The sequence below is a fragment of the Sturnira hondurensis genome, unplaced genomic scaffold (genome assembly GCF_014824575.4).
Source record: "Sturnira hondurensis isolate 20B ecotype Veracruz unplaced genomic scaffold, ASM1482457v3 Scaffold0015509, whole genome shotgun sequence".
Classification (NCBI taxonomy): Eukaryota; Metazoa; Chordata; class Mammalia; order Chiroptera; family Phyllostomidae; genus Sturnira; species Sturnira hondurensis.
This window is the reverse complement of record NW_028088140.1, coordinates 4017827-4032475: the sequence shown is the minus strand read 5'-3', so window position 1 is coordinate 4032475 and position 14649 is coordinate 4017827. Positions and strand designations below refer to the sequence as shown.

The 14649-nt window shown below is 41.3% G+C and overlaps 1 pseudogene; it reads right to left on the bottom strand.

Moving 5' to 3' along the window:
- Nucleotides 1-10907: 10907 nt before the first annotated feature.
- On the bottom strand, nucleotides 10908-11525 carry LOC119000028 (40S ribosomal protein S8-like; annotated as a pseudogene).
- Between the last annotated feature and the right edge of the window lie 3124 nt (nucleotides 11526-14649).

The window sequence follows — 14649 nt, the reverse complement described above, 5'->3', positions numbered from 1 at the left end:
ATGTTATGTTATCCTCACCTGAGGACATGCGTATTGATTTTAGAGAGTGGGTAAGGGAGGGGAAGAGAGAGGTAGACTTAGGAAACATCGGTAGGTTGCCTCTGACTGGGAGTCAACCACTTGGGCTGATTGGGAATCAAACCCTCAACCTTCCGTGTTTATGGGAACAGGCTCCAACCAATTAGCCACACCTGCCAGAGCTCAGTAGTCTTTCTTGTAACAAGCCCCATGTATAATTCTGATGTGCGCTCACGTTTGAGAACCATTCTAATATTATAAATATAATATTATTTATTATAATATAGTAAAATGTAAATGCTAACTGGTATGGGAGACCATGTAAAGGGGCTAATTCATTCTTGTGCAGTCAGGAAAAACTTCTCAAAGAAGTTATTTCTAAGTAGAGAATTGAAGGATTAATAGGGTTGGCAAGGAAAAGGGAAGGTGGCCGTAGACAGCAATTAAATCAAAAGAGAGCATGGACTGAATCAATGAAGCCGTGAAAAACAGCAGAGCTTTTTCAGAATTCAGGAGGAGTTCAGGGAGGTTGGCATTACAAATGGTTGACCAATGGGGAACTGTGTACATCTCTCACCAAAGGGCCAGCAAACCGACCACCGCCTCTGAAGACAGCAGTAGAGTAAAAATCAGGACTGTTGTCAGAGATGATTTCACATCTCTAGGGGTTTCACATTTGGAAGGTCTAGCCAGTCACAATAAAGCCAGTGGGGAAAGCCACTGGGCATGTGAAGCTAAGGAGCCTCTGGGATACATCTAGGCAGACAGGCAGAAAGTCAGCAGGAAGAATAACCCAGAAAACATGTGTGAGTTCGAGCTAGGAATTCTCCTCAAGAACACGGTGCCTTAGTTTGCTAGGGCTTCCAAAGCAAAAGGTCACAGACTGAGTGACTTAAACAACAGAAATTAATTTTCTCAGTTGCAAAGTCTAGAAGTATGAGATCAAGGTGTTGGTAGCATTGATTTCTTTAAGGCCTCCCTCCTCGACTTGCTGTGTACCCATGTGGTCTCCTTTCTGCGTGCATAACCTAAGGTCTCTGTGCGAGCTCTAATGTCCTCTTCCTACAGGGAAACCATAACGTGGTTTCCACAATAACACGTGAAGTCCCCAACACAGCGGTTCCTAACTGAGGTTCCTCAAAGCTCCCTAGGCTAAAAAGAGGTTGGTTCCCTATTTCAGCCATGATGAACTCAGAGATGTGAAAAAAATGGGGTATTATGATATGATAAGTGCACAGAAAAAAACAAACACGTTGCCACCGAGGAAAACTGTGTGGTAAAATGTCACCAGATCTGAAAATCAGAAAAGCTGAATTCCAATATGAGATTTGTTGCTTTTATCTTGTGTGACCTTGTCTGAGAAACTTAGGTAACCACTCAGTCTTAATTTTTTCAACAGTAAAGGAGTCCCTCTGGTACCTACTTCACAAGAATAAATGAGATAATATGTAATACAATAGCATAGAATACAACAGTTTTACAAATGTAAACAATGGGTAGCAGTGCCAAACATAATAATGGTCACTTTTTATTATGAGTTTTATATAAATCAAATATTACATTAATGTTTTTACATACAAGATTCCATTTAACTATAATTTGTAAATAAAGTCATTCAAAATATTTGAAATAAACATTCAAAAAATCCACAAAACAAGTTTTATTAAAAATGCCTTGTTCTAAGACACAGTTTGCCAAGATTAGTTAGTAGGGGCTTTCCGCATTCAACACAAGTGATCAGAATTTATCCAGAGGGACATATGACTGAAAATGTAATATATGGAAAGGAAGAAATACTCCATTTACAGAAAATGGTCCTATCAAATAATTCAGTGACATGGAGATTAGCTTTTGTGGAGATTAAGAAAAATATTGTGGGCCAGAGATGAAGAGAGAATTGTCGTCACTTGACAGGGTTATGGACGCATCTACGCCTTTCAAATTTATTTTTCATTTTTTGTTTTATTATTATTATGAGGTTTCCTGGCCTGTGATTCCACAGGGACTCTGTAACTTCCTCAAGCTCAGGTAAAAGACACAGAGGCCCAATCAGAATGAGAATCCAGGTTCTTGACTCTCAGTTACTGGGACAGAGGGGAACTGATCACCAGGGGTGGGGGGAGGAACCAACAGACCTTTTATAGTGGTAGCTAATGCCCTCATTTGGAAAACTTTAACACTGAGCTTTGGAGAAGGGGAAAACTTTCCCCTTCTCCAAAATTTTACGTTCATCAAGCATTCTCCTGTGCCCCACACAGCTTTAAAAACCCCTATTGTTTTGGCATGGGCATTGTGGTAGGGTTTTTCCTACAATGAATCTGATAACTGCAGTTGCCTGATTCTATTTACATACTTGGACTACAGTTCCACAGGAAGGACTTCCTGTTCTGATAAGTGATGGAAATTGTCATTTCATAAATCAGAAGATAACTCTGAGCCATTGCTTTGAAGTCTCACTGATGTTTTCTAACTCATTGCCGAAAGAGAGAAAACCTGCCAAAGTTGTCCAAGAAGATAAACAATTTTTGGCTGGTGGAAATCCAGAGTCTGAAGACAGTCATCTGATAAAATGTTTTCCGCCAGAAATCATACAAAATCATTTAGTTTACAAAAGAGTTTCTTCTGTCACAACCTTTTTCAATATTAAGGAATTAAAATATTATCTCTTCACTGCTGAAGTAGGACTAGAACTGAAAAAGAGAAGCAACTTGTTCATCTCAGCTTAAACAGACTTCTTTGACCCCTGATGTCTTATAGGAGACATTTGTTGGCTTACTGGTCTAAAACGAGAGAAGGAAGCAGATCCTCCAACAGCAAAACCTGCGTTCAGGTTAACCAATTTACCTTACCCCTTACTGATTTCCCCTTTATCAGCCTGTGTTCTCCAAGCTGGGCTGAGAGTGCTGAAGAGGCGTGCAGCTATTTCCAAGGGCAGATGCAAGTATATGGTCAGTCTTCCTTTGGCTATACTTCTTAGCACCTGAGTTATCCTTCATAAGTGCTGATTAAACTCCATGTGACCAGTCGGGGCTAAAATTATTATTCAGCCCTATACACTCTTCTGAGTTCTGGGTTGCAGACTCTTATTGAGCATGATTTCCACAGTTGCCAGTAACTTCTAAAACCTATTTATACAGATATCTGTCTGGATTTGGAAAAGAAATGTGATGGTGAATCCAATAGGGATACTAGTTGCAGTAGCAAAATACTTTCATCAAGAGAAAGTAGACAAGTATAGTATGTTAATAAGTCACTATTTAGCAAGGAGCTATTCTAACTGTTTTCTTGCATATTTAAAAAAATATTTTTACTTAGTGGCAAAACACCATAGAAACTGGAAATCATGCATTGTAGTGTGCTAAGACCTTACTTTCTCTCCCTTAGTTCTCTAATTCTTTACAGTTTTGAAATTCTGTGTCTCTTTGGAATGATCTCAAATATTCTTAAAGACTTTGAATGGCATTTCAAGCAATACTCGAGTCTAGTCTTATAAAAAAGAGAGAGAGAATTTGAGCTCTGAAACCCTATACACTCACTGTATACCACCAAAGCTCCGTAAAATGGAGCAGGAGGACAGATATCTCTGTCACTTTTATTTGCCTCTTCACCTCTGGAAGCCCCCAGTGCCCTACTCGAGTTTGGGCAGCATGTGCCTTAAAGCTTGGCAGTTAAAGAGGGGAAGATAAATGCAGTGTTTTCCCCCTAAACTACAACAACACTGAGAAAATGAATGGGCTATTTTTACAGCGAACTTTCCTTCTATGCCATTTTTGACCTGTGATAAATGCAATGGGAATGCATTCAACATTATAAGATTCCATTCATAATCACTTTCAATTTGCCTAATTTCAGGTGACAAAAAGATTTTCAAGTGTCTGAAAACTCTAAATTTTGAATGCTTTCCCTTTTGTATTATACTTGAATCCTAATTTTTATTCCTTTAGGATTTTTTCAGAACTAAAATTAATAATGTCCTTCTTTCAGTGTCTTAGGAACAGTGATCAGGATCTTAGGAACAGAACTATGAACAGGGATCGAACTGGAACTATTTGATTGAGAGGCAGCCTCCCAGAGAAAAAGTGAGGGCAGAAGGAAGAACTCAGCAAAGATGAAGTTTCAGCTGGAGACACTTCAGTCTGACCCCGGGGGACCTCTGGAGAAAAACTGTGTCTCACAGTGGGTTACATGTTGAGGCAAATGCACCAGCATTTTCATCCCTGGCCGGTCTGTGAGCAGCTGTGGGTTGTAGGAGGGTCGGGTGCACTCCGCAACCTCCCAAGCCAGGCAGCACTGCTTTAAAGAGATTCTCCAGAGGGGGCGCAGTGAGCACCTATGATCTCACCAGCTGGGGGCTGGTGCACAGCTGGCAAAGTGAATCATGGTGTGGCAATACCACCTCCTACCAGATACAGAGGAAGCTTACTTATTGACTTCTGGGTTAAATAAAGAGTAACTATTTTATCAACTTAATAAGGTATTTATGACAAAGCAATTTATTCTCTTTAATTATTTATTAATCAGATGAAAAGAAGAGCCCGCCTTTGCCTAAAAGGATAGGGCTAGATTTGATTTTTAATCTTCACTATCATGCAAAATAAATAAACAAGCAAATAAATAAATTACTTGACTTTTCTAGGCCCCTGTTTTTCAATATGTGAGTAAAATTATGGCAATTTTCAAAAGTCTGAGAAGTAGCAATTTGACCTCCTTAAATAGGAAGAGATTAACATTTCAGGTATTATTGATTCTCTGAATGGATTGAGATTGTCTGCATTTTATTCATAGTGCAGAAGTTCAAAGCTCCCAGGCCAGAAATAATTGGCATCGATGGAGCATTTCGACTCTGCAAGACACACTTTTGGTCCTTTGCATCTGAAATCACTTGTAACACTCTCAGCACATCTACCAGACAGAGACTCTTCCAAAAAGGAACTGAGGCCCCGAACGTTTGGGTGACTTACCTGAAACCACTTGGCCAATAGGAAGAGCCAGTATTTGAAGACAAAGCTGGAGCAGTCCCATTAGAATCAGCTGTCTTGCTTCATTTTAACATTCTGATCAGTAAACTACCTTCCTAAGTTACATAACTTGCTTATTATATAGTTTAACTTATGGTTTCAAGGAAAGTACCAAAAGGGTGGTAAAGGTTCTTTTAGATGTTCAGAGCATACTTCTCGTTAATAGTTACATATTCTTGGCCCAAATCCTACCACTACTCTGGAAATTTAATTCCTCTGATGATGTCCTTTTAAACGAATGGGCAACAAGGGAAAAAAATCATACTTTCAGACTTGAAGAAAAGAAGTAAGTTGTTTCTATAGTCTTTTTCTCCTCCCTGATTGAACCCTGCTTGTTCGATCTTTTTACATGGCATTCATTCCCCATTTGGTTGATGATCTCGTCACCTTCGCTTGGAGGTTAGAAACTGGACCTCATTGCTCTTAGTGCATGGGCCCAACAGGATGAACCAGGGAAGCTTACGTTATGGGTACAATAGCCTCTAAATAATTATGTTTTAAATGCAAACTTGGCCTATCGCAGCCACTTACTTTATGACTCATTAAGAATACTGGGTGTGTTGTTTTCCAGATTTCATTACCAGTGCTTCTTCTACTGCCTTTCTGCTGTGGATGCATTTTCAGTTGCTATATTTTCCATCTTCTTGCACTTCTCATGTCTCTCTCATACTCGGGCCAGGATTCTGCTGACAATGACTGAGGGAGAGGGTTGGGGTGATGATGGGGGTGGCAGAGAGGGCTCGGCCCCAGTGTGCATTAACTACGCTGTCCTTTGAATGTGAAATACATGACCCCTCTTTCTCCTCAGCCTCGGGCCCTGGCAGTCCGTGCCACGGCAGCAAGCAGTGTCACTCGAGATTCTGTCGCAAATACATCATCTTATCAACTTCCCCCCAAATCCACCTTTCAATTAGAAAAACTGAAACTGAGAACATTTAAGGATCTTGTCAAAGTCCCACAGATAGCGTGGATTTGACAAGGATAGATTTGGGACTCGAGTTTATGCCTAGCAGGCTCTAGGCACTCTGTATGTTCAGTAGCTGCGACTCCACAGAGGCAGAAGACTTCCTAGGGGGAAGCTTTGGGAAACTTTTCAAGGAATCTTAATATAATTTAATATGTGAAAAAGTAGAGTATAGAGTATGCAAGGATATTCAGGCCTGCTTCTGTATTTTGGGGCACAGAGCTAAGAGATCAAGTGGGGACCAATGACCTATTCTCTGGCCCCTTTCATTCCACACCTGACTCAGTTCCATATCTTAAGGTGTCTCCTGCCCTCTCTTGGTCCTGGGTGCTCTCAGGAGAATGGGTGCTGGGAGAGGGCTTAGGCAAGTCTCAGAGGCCATCTCAGGGCAGTTTTGGTAGACAAATTCAGAGCTGTGAATACTTGGAGGAAGGTCTAGAAAATGGTTAATGTAGGTAACAGATGACCACACACCATGCACCCTTGTCTCCCTAACAGCGACAGCTACAGCTGGCAATGCAAGCCAGGCCAGAGGCTCCAGTGTCTGGGATCAAGGGCAGTGCTAAGTATGGCACTGCGGGGCACCAGCTTTCACAAACTAGCACAGCTTGTGTGATTAGTAAACCATCAAAAGGATGGTATGTTAAAACCTGAGCTGAGACTGATGTGCTACGTGAAGTGCACCTGACTGTGTGAGCTGTCCTTCCTCTGCAAACGCAAATATGTGGCCGGGGAGGGATGGTCACAGAGCAGGCTGGCAAGCAAGCGGGAGAGAGTAAATATTTCATTTTAAAAATTCTAGTGATCAAATAGGAGAAATTTGAATTATGGATGAACTGGGGGAAAAGTCAAGAAAGTTGAACCACTGTGAAAGAGATGAAATGGCCATCAAGCGGTTACTTGGGTTGGTGCAAGGCGAAGGCAGTTAAGCTCTAGTGCGAAGTTCACTTTTCCGATAGGAGCCTTGGCATCCTGGTTTACATATGTGCATACCTTATAAGGTTATCTTGAGAGTTACAGTAAAGGCCTTGTTCTTTGTTCTCTGTTAAGAAGGAAAGAAAGAGCAAAAGGAGAGAGGGAGGAAGGGAAGGAAGAAAAGAGCAAGGGAGAAAGGAAGGAAGGAGAAAGAAAAGAAGGAAGAGTATAAAAATTTGATACACTTCAAGATCATTGGAAACTTTTGAATAAGTGACTGAGTATATCATTTTGGTTATAAATAGGTGTACTGCTCTAATATTACTTACACAAGAAAATTTAACATCAAAATTAGAATCCAGGAATACTAGGACTTGCTTTCTAAAATGTATATTTATCGACACCTAGTGGCAGAATTCTAAACTGTTCTAGCATACCAGAGCGATAAATTGTTCACAATATAATTCTCAAGGCATTCTAAATGAATGTATTCATTTGTTTATCCTACACTATTCATTAAATTATTATTATGTATCCAGAACTATTTTTGTGTAGAATGCAACTGTGCTGAACTATTTATCTGGATTTAACACATGGCCGGTGTACACGTTCAATCATCACTACATGCTAAGCACTGCACTAGGAATTCCCTATACATTATCTCATTTAAATTTGACAACAACATTCAAAATTCCTATCTTTTTTCTCAAATGAGGAAACTGGAGCTCAGAGAGGTCAGGTAACTTGCTCAAACTCAGTTAGTTAATTAGTTGAAGAAATGCAGTTAGTCCTAAACTGCCTGGCTGGAATATTCATGTTCATTCACTGTACCACACAATATCTTAAATAAGTCATTTATAAATGCATTTATTTAATTCACATGGACCTGTTTAGTTTATATATTTACATGTCTTTGCATGTATGTAAAATGTCAGAGATGGTATTATTAAATGAGGACTCACAGACTTATTCACAAAATATTTGTTGGGCACCTACTATTTGCCACATATTACGAGGAGTGTTGTGATACAATAGTTGGCAGGAAGATGTGATCCCTGTCCTCAGTGTGCTTACAGCCAACAGGACAGAAGGACGTTAATCAGATAATCACACCAATACCGACTTATGCACACTCATAATCTGGGATATACATTTTGCTTCAGCATACTAACAGCTCAAGTGTGCATGTACTTAAGAATCTAACTGCTCTTCAGAGTTCAAAAAGAGCTTCCCCAACAGTGTGCTGCTTCAGCTGAGATCTGAGGATACGGATAACTTAATCGTGTGTCGTCGTAGTGGTGGGAGCAATTGGAGACGATGAGAGGAGTGTTTGGAACAGCGGGGACAGCCGTGTGGTAGAAGGAAGGACTGTACACTCCGGGAAGAAAGGACGTGGAGCATCAAATGTGACTGGGTAAGTAAGTGGGTCGATAAGTGGGGAGGCCACGCTGCAGCCTTGCCCAGGATGCAGTGTACGTTCACCAATGTCAGGGCACAGGAGCTCGCCCAAAGCCAGGGGGAAGAAAGGTTAGTACAGACTCAGGGCAACCTCTGTGCGTGGTCTGCACTGTACCTGAGGCTGGGCAGTTGGCCACGTGCTGACTCAATTCTACAGCCTCTGGGTTGGAAGCACTTTCACGGGTGGCTGTATTCCATGACACATTTTATTCTTTTCCATGTGGCTCCTTTATTTCTTCTTCTGTAAATAGAACCCCAAATCTTTACTTCTATTATCTCTATCTTCTTTGTCTTTCCCCCTCTTCTACCCTATGGGAAAATATTTTCTAAGTGTTCCCCCCGTGCTAAGAGAGAAAAAAAGGCTAGGCATCTTTACGTTAGAAAAGCACCTTTCTCTCTCTCTTTCTCTGCATTCTCCCTGGTCACATTTTTCTCGAGATGCACTGGGTGCAACTCCACATTGAAAAGGAAAGAGGAACATAAAAATGAATGACTAGGAAAGAAATAAACAGATATTGGAAGGTATCTCAAAATACTATTCCTCCATGTGTCCTGGAAAAATTACACCCCTGCAAAATAACATGTAGTTTTCTGGATATTTGGCTTTCAGAGAAAGTAGGAAGGGTTTTCAGTTGGTTTCTCCAGGACAATATCTTCCCACCCAAAGATACGTAAGCTAGTGTGAGTGGTGTTTCCCCACAAGTTCTCCAAGAGTCAGATGAGGGAAACTGAACTCCTCTGTTTGAGAATAGTTACTGTCAAAGAAAGAAATTCCAAATCCAAAGAAATGCTTTAAGAGCTTATTTGGGCCAAGGGTTAAAGGCCAGACCCAGAAGCAATATGTCAAAGGATTAAGAAAATGATCTCAGGAATAGTAGTTTTGCAGTTTATTTTATGCATTAGTTTCAAAGGAGAAAATGTAAGGAAGATTACATGAAATCCATTGGTGGTAGAATAAAGGAGAAGAGAAAGTAGAGCAAAAAAAATCTCTAGATTATATACACAATAAAATGAAAAGATACACATTCCTTTCACACTGGTAGGTGCAGGGTAGTTAATACATAACATACATGGTTTATAGATGCATACAGATAAAAGATAACAACTAGGAATGCTGGGGTTGTTCCACCCCACTAACAAGGTGTTTATCTCCACAGGGCTGGAGGAAAGATCACCGTGACATTTAAGTGTGTTACCCTCGATGCACAAAGACAATGGAAGGTGAAGATTAATCTATCATCCAGGCCTTAGGACTTGACTTCCCATTATGACCTGCTCAGTTAGGAATTTTTATACCCAGAACACCTCGTGCAGTTGCCAAGCTAGACGGGCCTGTTTGAGGTTGCCAGGACCGTCAGGGAGCCCCCTTTCATCCATTGCTTATTTCTCCAGACCTATTATTGCTGTGGCAGAAAGCCCTCTCCCAGAGCTGGTTTTCTTGATTCCTTTGGTCTCAGTTTCCACTGCTCTGTCTTGCAGATCGGAGCTCCTACAGTGGGGTTTGAAATCTGGCCCACAGGCAGGCGCGTGACACCTCTTTACACACCACACCCCATCTCCCTACTTTACTCAGGTTGACAATTACTTGGTGCCCTACAGTCCAAGGCCCCTGTGCTCTCCCTTGAAAGCTGTGTATATTCCTGTTCAACTCTCTTAATGAGAATAGTTTTCCTTATAAACCATCCTGGACATGAAAATCTGCCCCCCCCCCCACTCTAGTGAAGTTCCTTAACTTGATCTGATTTATTTTCCTCCTTCACCTTGACTCTCCCATTACATTCTAGAAGGGGGCAGGGTTCCCTCCAGCGGTTCTTTTTCGCTGACCAAGAAGTTCCCGGTGGAGAGGAATACTCTGTTCTCTCCTGGTAGGACATGACACTTTGCCCTGACATCACAGCATTGCCCATTGTCATCTGCAGTGTCAGAGCCTGGAAAGTTCAGTTTTAAGAACACATTTTTAAAGCCAAGTGAACACTGGAAAAGATGCCCACAGATTATTCCTCTGTCACCCACTTTGAAACGGAGATCAAGAATGAACCAGGCTCCTCTCTAGTAGTAAAACTAAGAAGAAAAGCTAGCAGTGTTATTTTTGGTGTCATTATGGGGATATTCTAGGAGAGACAGGTGCCAAGAAGGAAATGTCTACATGTCTGGTAGAATCTGCTTTTAACAAGTGACGTTTTGTCATTGCAAGTTCCCGACTCTCTGGTTCCAAGGATTAGAGATAGTGCACTCCTGTCTCTTCTTTGCAGTGAACACGTTCCAGGCCAGGTAAAGAGTCTGAGAATAAACTCTCCAACTGGCTGTGGAGGCATAGAACTCCTGTTTGGAGTTGGTTGAAAGTTTCTGCAATTTGGGTACAAAATATTGACATATATTTACCTTAATCTCTCTTCCTAGAAAGATTACCAAAATCAGGAAGTAGTATTCACAGTTTCATTTTTACTTTTCTTGTCCTAAATTTTAAACTTTTTAAATATTTTCTCAGCAATAAACATCTTTATTTCACATTGTAAGACAGGAAAGAGGAGAATTTATTTGCCTTTCTGGGCCTTGATCTTCCTGAGGTGGAACCCCCGCTCCCTGCCCTCCAGGGTGTACCCATGTGCACGGCCACAGAGGCCTGGTCCTGGCGGGTGCGTGAAGAAGCTTGTCTGCTGGAACCGCTCCTCTAGAACACTGCTAATTTGGGCATTATTTTTCCTTTCCTTATATTTCTTCTGAATTTTGTTCGACCATTTTTTGCTTAAATTTTCCTCAGGAATTAGCTTGATCCCTTCCTGTGGCTCAGAGGCAGTGCATGGTGGGACTCGCACTTCTATGGATAGGGTGTACTGTCAGTAAGTACCATGCAGTTCTTTGCAAGGGTCTTGGTGCAAACCAGTTTGTTGTTCGATGCATTGTAGCAACATCAATAATCCCTGCTTTGCACAGACAGCACTGTGAGTCTCCAGAGAAGTTGCCCATGTTCAGCTTCAAGGCTCAGTACTTCTCACTGCCCCCTCATACACAGACTGTGTGTGTGTGTGGCAGGGCCCAAACCCAGGATTGGCCGAGGGGTGTCCCAGCTCACATTTTCACTTCTTGTGGTGGGGCTTTCTCTGGCTCCTGGCCTTATAGCATTTGTGCCAGTTGTCCCAAGAGACACCCATGGCGCAGTGCTGGCTGGAAAACATCTTGAACTTCTTCTTTTTTTAAAAAAATATTTTATTTATTTATTTTTAGAGAGAGGGGATGGAAAGGAGAAAGAGAGGGAGAGAAACATCAATGTATGGTTGCGTCTCATGTGTCCTCCACTGGGGACCTGGCCTGCAACCCAGGCGTGTGCCCTGACTGGGAATCGAACCGGCAACCCCTTGCTTCACAGGCCCGTGTTCAATCCACTGAGCAACACCAGCCAGGGCCATCTTGAACTTCTAAATAAAGTATTCCACTAATGACTTCTGAATTGTTCCAATCATCATCGGAAATTAGAGGACTTTGGTGCCTAACCTGACCCTTCTAGCCTCTTCCATTATTATTTTGATCAGTTCATTTTCAGCTCATTGTGATACCTCTCTCTCTCATATCCCTAGCAGAATTGGCTGGTTGTTCTCCAAATTTCCATTCTTTCCTTATTTCTGAGCCCCAAACTAATTTAAGTCAATAATGTGCCCAGCTAACAGACTACATTTCTTAGCTTCCCTTTCAGCCAAACATAGATATGTCGGTACATTCTGGCCAGCAGTATTAGGCTGAAGTTTTGGTAAGGATTTTCAGGAAAGTTCCTTTAAAAAATTTCATGCTACTAAGAAAAATCTGGTATTCCTTTCTGTCTTTTTTTCTTTCCATGTTGGACTATAGGTGCCATGTCTGGGCATCCCGTAGCCATATCGGACAGGAGGTAACCTTGGGGATAGAAGCCACATTCATAAGATGGTGAAGCAGAAAGATAGGGAAGACTCTGCAGAAATAACTTAGCAGCCCTGGACTTTACATCTTGGAATGGTTTTATATGGGGGAGAATTAAGTTTCTTCCTTGGTAGACAGCTCATATTTCTAATATCTGTTTCAGGCTACCAACACATTTCTTAACATATATACTGAGAGGGTATAAAGTGATCTAATGCAGTGTAGGTGATGTTTACCTCCATAGGTATGGAGGGAGACATCTCAGGCTTTTGCTTTCAGAACTACAGGCACTTTTCACTTTCAGAAATATATTCTGTCTCTTTGGAGTCTTAGATTTTCCTGACTTCTTCCCTGGGAATAATTTTATTCCCCTGAGTATGATGTCTGCAGGAAGGTGCACCTGAATTTCTGTGTCACCTGCTGGAATTACATAGGCTCCTGTCATCTGGAATCTGAGCACTGCTATGTATATGTGCATGTGATTATTATGCTACAATTCAAAAGGTACTTCACATAATTTTTTGTGATAAAAAGTTTTTAGGCCAGGACGATTAACATGAGAGGAGGAGAGTATGTCTGACATTAAGAAAAGTCCCAAATGGTGAGAGCTATTAGGATGCCCACACTCTTCCTTGGACTGAAAGTTAGCATCTGACAGGCATCATAGAGTCTATGAAGCACAAGGCAGGGGCTGCAGGGCAGCTAGCAGAGAAGTAGGGCAGCTAGCAGAGAAGTGTTCTACTTTGCCTTTTTCCTTCTTTGAACTGAACAGCCCAGCTTTGATAACTGAGGGGTCAGTGAAATCTTCTATAGGGGCCACAAAACCCAAAGAAAGCCGTTCATACCCTGTGATTTAGGGATCCAAACATGCTAGTGATGACTGATTTTTTTTCAGATGGAGTGATTTCTCCTTGGTGGGACACTATACGCCTGGTTTTCCCAGAGGTTTGGCAGAACAGCAATCAGTCATCAAGAGACAATCTCAAGCCTTCGATTCCAGCGCAGCAGGCACCTCGAGGTGTTGCTACTTGTGTTCTTTCAAAGTTCTGCAAAGAATGGTTATGTCACTAAATAGTCAAACACTTCAGAGTGATCCAAGCTCCCCAATAATCTTTTCTGTTAAGTAATGAACACTGACAGTGGTCAAAAAACAATTAAGAAGGTTTTTTTTTTAAGATTGAAAGAATCCCACAGGATATATATGTAAACAGTTTGTTTGCATTGGTCTGGCCTTCTGCAAGCCACATATATTTGATAATATCCCCTTCTCGGGGCCAGACTTGATAATTATTTGGTCTCAAAGACACTGTCTGAAGACACTTGACTCAGGATACAGTGTACTGATCTATGTCAGTAAAATTCTTCAGTGTAGGAATGTCTCAATCTGTAGCTTCTCATCTTTTTAATGGACCATGATGAGAGTAGGTGCTGGAGCGCTCTTGGATAAACTAAGAAATTATTTAGTATTTTTTTTTAGTCAGGATCTCACAAGTCCTTGATCTCAAGTAATGCAATCTTTCTGAGTACCAGCTTGGAACTGGCAAACCAAAACTCTTCTGAATTCTATTGGCCAGAGCAAGTCACAAGGTGAATACAGACTCGAGGGATGGGGAATTAGACGCTTGATGGGAAGAGGTTCAAAGCTTCACTGCAAAGGACATGAAACAGAGGCTCAAACAGCTGGGATGGCGCCTGCCGTCACTGCCCAGCAAGTAGAACAAGGTGCCAAGGGAACAGAGGGAATGTGCCTGTGTTCCAGCGAAGCAAGTCAGGAGACGTTCCCAGAGGATGAGATTTCCAGGCTTAGCCTTGAGTCATAATTGCCATTGAAGGAGTGAAAAATCAAAGTCAGGGGAGGAACAGACACTTGAAGGCAGAAGGAGTGACCTAAGCAGGGTGAATGTCAGGACACAATCCCTTTTCAAAATTGTGATATTTGTGATGGACAAATGAAGGAGAGAATCCCCAAACATTTTTAAAACACAGTCAACTTTTGGTGCAATTTGGAAATTTTTATTCCTGTAATCAAAGAAAATATCTTTCTTTTTTTATTGTTTTGTTATCTTATTTGATTAGAAAGCTTTTTTCTTTCTTCTTGACATGCCCAGGAATAGAAAAATACACCCTGAAAGAATGTAATTTTCGACTCTTGCTGTACATGGAAATATCTTCTTGGCAGATTTGTCTTTACAGGTAAGTTCTGAGGGACTAATGAACACCTTTTATACTCAGATAGCCCGGAAGGGAACTATTTAGAATGAATGAATGTGGATAGATAGTTGTCAATCAATCTGTCTAAAAAGCAAGTCTCTGAATGTGAGAGGATGATGAGGAAGACCAGAGAAGATTGGAAAAGAAAAAAGATTATTTCTAAAACATTAATGT